This window comes from Gavialis gangeticus, unplaced genomic scaffold, assembly GCF_001723915.1.
Source record: "Gavialis gangeticus isolate Ggan-Ray unplaced genomic scaffold, GavGan_comp1, whole genome shotgun sequence".
Taxonomy (NCBI): domain Eukaryota; kingdom Metazoa; phylum Chordata; order Crocodylia; family Gavialidae; genus Gavialis; species Gavialis gangeticus.
In genome coordinates this window covers 29,445,273-29,451,841 of record NW_017729006.1, presented here as the reverse complement: position 1 = coordinate 29,451,841, position 6,569 = coordinate 29,445,273, and the positions used below count along the sequence as shown (strand labels likewise).

Here is a 6,569-nt window from a genome sequence, read left to right as displayed (position 1 = left end):
GGGGGGGGGGGAGGAAATTGCTGCTGCTGCTGCTGCTGGTGCTGCTGTGAGGAAGAGGAAGCGCAGCTCTTGGGCTGGGGGAGGGAGCCAGGCTCTGCCCTGCCTCCAGGTGCCCCCAGGAGCAAGGGCTGCCCCCGCTCGCCTTGGCGCGTGTGGGTGGCTTGTGTCGGCCAGCCCGCGGGCTCCTCTGCCGCTCCTGCCTTCATCTGCCGCCCCCGCCGGCCTGCGGGAGCAGCTGTGCGGGGAGCCCCGCCGCCGCGGCACATCTGGCCAGCTATGTTTTGTCCCCCCCCCCCCCCCCCCCCGGGGGGGGGGGGGGGGGGGGGTGGGGGGGGCCTTTTTTTTTTTTTCTTGAAATGGGGGAGGATGAGCGGGGCGGAGAGGTGGAAAGGATGAGAGCAGCAACCTGCGGGGCGGGGGTTGGTTTGCCCCGCCGCGTTTCTTAACGCGGGGCAGCGCCTCTGGACCGCCCGGGGGGGGGAGGGGGGCTGTGCCTGCCGCCAACTTCTCTTCAGCAGCCGCCGGGCTGGGACCTGCCTCGGCCGCACGGGCCGCTTCCAGCTAGAGAGCAGCCGGCTGCAAAGTTAGCGCACGTTTCGGAGGGCTGCCGCGGTAGCTGGCCGGACCTTTTTGTGGCCGGCGGGGTCGGCTGCAGGAAGAGCTGGGCTCCAGGCGCTGGCCTAAGTCAGCCAGCTCGTTGCACCAGACCTGGGAGGTGTAGAGGGGGCCTCGTGCTGAAGGCGGCAGGGAGGGTGCCTGCTCCGATCAAATGGATGTGCTCCACAGTGGGTGGTAATTAGGCCGAGCCACGATGCCTGAGCCCTTAATCTTAGCAGGAATAATAGAGTCTGACTCTACCTGTCTGTCTACCTGCCTGCCTGTGTGTCGATCAATCGATCTATCTGTCTGTCTGTCCACCTGCCTGTCTATGGATCGATCTATCTACCTGCCTGTCTGTCTGACTATACGTACTTATCTGCTTGCCTGCCTATCTACCTGCCTGCCTGCATATATGTCTGTCTGTCCGTCTACCCGTCTACATACCTGTCTGTCTGTCAGTCGGTCAATTAATTTATCGAGCTACCTGCCTGTATGTGTATGTATATCTCTATATGTGTGTGTATCTAGCTCTCTACCTACCTGCCTATACATGTGTATATATATCTATATATATGATATGCACACTTGTGTGTATCTCTCTCTCTATTGATAGACACACACGCACACTTTGTGAGGGCTGCTTCCATTAAAAATCTCATCTTGAACATCTTTTTCCTTGCAGAACTAATGCGACTGTCTGCCCCCTGAGAATGGCATAAACAACATTTTAGAAGTTCCTGATAAAACAACTGTGAGTACCCTTGGGAAGAAATCATTTTACCATCAATTATATAAGCATTCCTCGCAACTTACCAGGGCTAGGAAGGTAAAACAAAAAACCCGGGCTAGAGAGCTGGTGATAACAGTCATGCCAAACATTTGCAAGGTGGTAATTTCTGTAGGATAAACAATATTGTAAGGTATGTTTCATGCTGCAGCATTTATGCTGCAGATACACTTCAAAATATCTTTTTAATGCATTTGTAAGCAGATGATTTCCCCCCCCTTTGGTTGAACTTGCTCTGCAAAAATTGTCCCTTATTAGCATGCTTATCATAAAGAAAATATGGAGTGTATTAAATACTTTACTTTCAACTTACTTGATATAGGACCAACTTGATATGGGTCAGGGAGTTGGATTACACATTTTGTCGTCCCCCTGCCTGTCATCAACAGTAACGTGAAACCGTGCTGATTCTAGATATTACAGATCATTGGCTATTCATGCCAATTCCTTTCTTTGCATCGTATACCTGGCAGGTTAAGCTACCTATGCTGAATTCTTCACAATGAAGATAAATACCTGCTATTATCTGCCACATGAAGCTCAAAGCAAAATTAATCCTAAATTGAATTTTTCTAAGGATCATGAGTATTCTTTTTTCCTTTACCTTCCCTCAACTATCCAGTTCTATGAATGAAAAAAATATTAAATTCTAGAGGTAGTACTAACCCAGTAATCTGACTGAGTAATAATCGGGTGCGAAGGAGAAAGAGAAGTAGTGGCAATTTGTAAGCATCCCTGTGGTATAGTGTTAAGGAAGCACGTATGACAGCGCACAATTTATGGTGCGATTAAATTGTCTTGCAGCAAGTTTTAAAATCCAGTAGAGTTGGCTGGGTAAAACTAAAGATTAACATCATGTTGCTGCATTAACCATATTAAGCAAACAGGTTTTGCTGGCGAGTGCTGCAGTGAGTATGCTCTTTGATTGTTTGGTATGACTTAAGTAGTGTTGAGGCATACCTAATGATTAGTTTATCTGTGCAGTGAGACTGCATTTAAATGGGCTAATCTTTTTTCTTTCAATAATTCTGAGAATTGTAGTGCTGTATTGCAAATCTGCCTTCTCTGTAGGTTGCAGTTTAGGTACGAGTGTAGCTGTCGGAGTTTCTTTTTTAAGAAGAAAAATCAAGGCTTTCTACAACTAGTTTATTTGTTCAAGCATTATAATGCAAAAAATCATGATATCAATAAAATTGAAGTGGATTTTGATGAGTTTCTGGGTGGACTGATTTATATTAGAGCCTTTTAATTTTATCATTGAAACTACCTGCATTTTTGCAGTGTAATTTTATACTTCATTACGCAGAGAGACCAGGCAGTAGATTGACACAAAGGAAAACAAATATTTCCATTGTCATCTACTTGATTCTGTTTTCTTACCATTAAGTGATGTATACTGTCTTCATGGGATTGATAGAGGTGACTTATTTTGGTTCTCTTCCCTCCCCTTATTATCAACTTGTAATTTATTTTGGGCTTAACTGTTAGAGAATAAGTAACTAGTCCTAGAGGTATAACTGTTGCTGAAACAGGGCTACATACATGTCACTTCCTTACAATCATACCCATCTGTGCACACTGCAGTATTGTTGCACTCCACCCTTCCTTCCGCTCTTTGTTTACTCTACCCATTAGAAATCTGCTTGGTTTTTTTTTCTTCAAAGCTTTGAGCTCACACATTTTCTTTGCTGTAATGTCCCAGTCTATTTAGAAGTGTTAGGATATGATATAATGTTTTCAATGCTGAGACACAAACAGCAATGGCTTCATGTTTAAATGTGATAACATGGATGGGTTTATTTTTAAAGGTGAATTTAGTGTACATGAAAGTGAGAGGTTGATAATTCAGCTAATAGCTAGAAGTAGTAAGTTTTCCCCCACAGCTATGCTGATGTACCTACATGCTGACATGCAGCACCTCCCTCTGTTAAATAGGTTGCCAATCATAGTACTAACCTCTTTTCTGGTTCTATGATTTTGGATAAGGCTCTGCTTGTGCCTAATGTCCTCAACAAATACTAATTATTCTCTCCAGCTGCGACACTGTCATCACTTGATTTCAGGGCTCTAGAAGTAAATTGTATGTAATAGTTTAGGAACCTTTTTTTTGCTTTTCTCAGGATTGTGTGCATGCTGTATCTTTTTATACATATATTGCCTATCAAAGGCAATGGAGTTTTAAGAATCCAGGAGACTGAACTATATGGCTCATCTGCAAAACAAGCAGTAGCAATGTAGCCTTTTCCAGTCTGTCCTGCTGGTTTACTTTGGCCCTCTTCTTGGGGGAGCACACCTGCTGAGGAGAGAGGAATTTAAGGATGTGTGTCTATTTTATGTTTCTCCAGTTTTAATACGATATAGTTACAGGCTTTGTGGTCCAGACACCTGTACACTGGAAATTAACTGAAGCTTACTAATTTGTTTTATGAAAGCCAACAAGCCATCATCTGGTAAAAGTGACTTTTATGTGCTCTGTATCTTTAAAGATTTCTCTGCCATGAATGAGTGTCTGAAAAAGGTTCTTGTATTCGTGGCAAAAGAGGAACATGTCAAATACACATTGTTAAACCTTTGTCAGTTTAAACAGAGCAACTGTTTAAATGTTTTTGGATAATTTTTCCTCACTTTGAGAGAGTAAGTCAGTTTTTAAATTTTTTTGTTTCCATATACGAAGCGCAGAAATCAACAGGAGCTGGCAGAAAAAATATAGTCACAGTTAAAAGAAAAACTATATTCATCTCGTGTCAGGTTTGCACTGAACAGGCAAGTGAAAGAAAATTCATGGTTTGGGCTCTGAATTTGTCATTTTCAGCTTGCTGTATTAAATCTATAGCAAAGGTCCTATTGCAAGTGATCTTTCATATTACACATTTTGCAAAACAAAAAGGGTTAATTATAGATAGCTTTTAATTCCCTTGTTTGTTTTTTAATATAAATTAAGGGCAGAATTAATGAAACTCTGAGGCCTGAGAATTTATAATCATCTTTTTTTGGTTCATATCTTGCTTAATTTGACAGAAATACTTTCATTTTTCTTATGGTTTTCTGTGGTTCCCAGCAATATAATGCTAGCTGGTAAGCCACTGATTTACCAAACTATGATCTGTGGATCACCATTTAGGCTAAGTACAGATAGTCAAAAAGCCCTAGACTGAATCAATTCAATCTTTGCAGGTTGGTCTAAGCAAGTGTTTCCCAACCTTTTCCAGCCCAAGGCACACTTACATTGATAAAAATTTTCCGCAGTCCACCTGTTAAGGTATTCCTCATCCTCATACCTATTGTAGCTCGTTGTCATGGCAAAATTCCACGGCATACCTGTTCAATGTTGACGGCCCATTTTGGTGCTGTGGCACACTGGTTGGGAAACACTGGTCTAAGCTGTGTAGATTGAACCAATAAGCAAATGAACAGACATTCACTTTTGATTCTGGAAATGCAGCCACATGCCTGCAGTGGTTCAGGCCAGAAGCCGGGGGTAGGGGTGGCAGGGTACTAGCACACACCTCCCTGCTCAGCTGGAGCAGACAGCTTTGGGCAAGGCTAGCCTGCCCAACCTGCGTGGGTGAAGGGTGTTTGCGGGGGAGGTAGAAAGCATCCTGGGAAGTTGAGGGACTGTGAGTTAACTTGAATCTGGTGGGGATCTGGGACAAAAGTTCAATAAACCAATTTCTCCTAAATCAGTTAAGCTGATACTACATCCATCCAGGTTCATCTTAAACCAATTTCAGCCATTTTGAAAGCAATTTGTATGCACTGACCTTCTGATGCATTGCAGATTTGAACCAGTTTCTGATCACTTATACCAGGTTATGTGTAACTTTTGTCCCTAGGCTTACTGTAAGCACTTGCTAGAAGGACACGGAGTACAGGCATCTTCTTGCTTGCAGTTGCCTTTCTCCCCTAATGGGCAGCCTGCTCTGTTCTGTTAACAATGTATAACATTAATGCCCGCTTTGGAGTTGTTAGTACTTTAGGACAGGGGTCAGTAGCCTATGAAGGCTGCAGGCCAGATTGACTCAGTTAGGATTAGGTGAGGGATGGGGTCTAGGACCCAACTGCTGCTGCCACTTTTCCCTGCAGCAGCACAGGGAGAGGGCCTGCAGCGGATGTCTTTTCTCTGTGGAGGCAAGGGTAAGTGACTGCTGCTGAAGTCCCCCTGCCACTGTGAACTTCCAAAGTTCCATGTCCACAGACCAGATCAAATGGCCTTGAAGGCTAGATCTGGCCCCTGGGCTGTAGGTTGCTGATCCCTGGTTTAGTAGAAAGGCTAAAGGGATTGAACAGACATTCCAAAATGATGATAGTCAAGAATCGGGCAGAGGTGACTCCTGCAAAATAAGTTTGTGATGCGGTGGCATCTCTAACTGAATACCTCTTACACCATTTCTCTTTTCTTTTTCCTCCTTGTTCCTTTAGATCTGCAAGTAAATTGGGAGTTTGTCACTTCCTTCTTTGGATCTCTCCATTCATTGCCATACTTACTTCTCTATCCCCTGGAACTTCTTATTTTGGGTTACTATGGCAGTCTGTGTTGCCCTTTTGAGTTTTTTAATAGACCTTGGTTTGGCTAAAAGGAAATTTGTGTGTCTGGCACATGTGTGAGGATTTTAGAATCTTCACTGCCGTTCTGAGGCATTCAATTCTCTTTCTTTTTCAAGTAAGCAAGAAAAGACTAAATTATTACTGGAGGGAGATGGATGCATCTTCTTTGGAGAGAAGGGTCATAAAGTAGGCATAATAATCACCTCTCTTAACTGGCAAGAGTGAGGTCCATAATTCATTGACCAAAAAGCATTACAAATGGCCACAACAGTGAAACCTACAGTCTAAAAAGAAATCTGGGCAGCTTGCAAATGTGGAGAACCCCCCTCAACCCCCCCAAAACGGAGCTTTACTTTAAACTCATCATGCTCCAGCACTGAGCTCGGCACATGTCCAGAAGAAGCAGCACATTAGTTGCAGCTGGCTTTCCCAATGTCTGTATATAGCAGGCTTTCTAGTGGGGCTTTTCTGGTGCTTTTATCTAATAGCCAATTGAATGCGCTTTAGATAAAAGCTCCAAAAAGCCCCACCAACGCGCCTGATCTATACAGATGCTGCAGAGGTGGGTAAAGTAACACACTGCTTCTTCTGGTAAAGTGTGTTCCCTGTTTTCCCCCTCTTCTCACCCCCCCCCCCC

General features: G+C 43.9%; 1 protein-coding gene across 3 annotated transcripts in view; it reads left to right on the top strand.

Moving 5' to 3' along the window:
• The window catches only part of ELMO1 (engulfment and cell motility 1), a 544,813-nt gene that overhangs the window by 5,367 nt on the left and 532,877 nt on the right, over positions 1 to 6,569 (top strand). For all 3 annotated transcript variants that reach the window (XM_019509059.1, XM_019509060.1, XM_019509058.1), the window contains exon 2: positions 1,283 to 1,351. The gene's annotated coding sequence lies outside the window, so the exon portion shown is untranslated. The remainder of the gene's footprint in view (positions 1 to 1,282; positions 1,352 to 6,569) is intronic.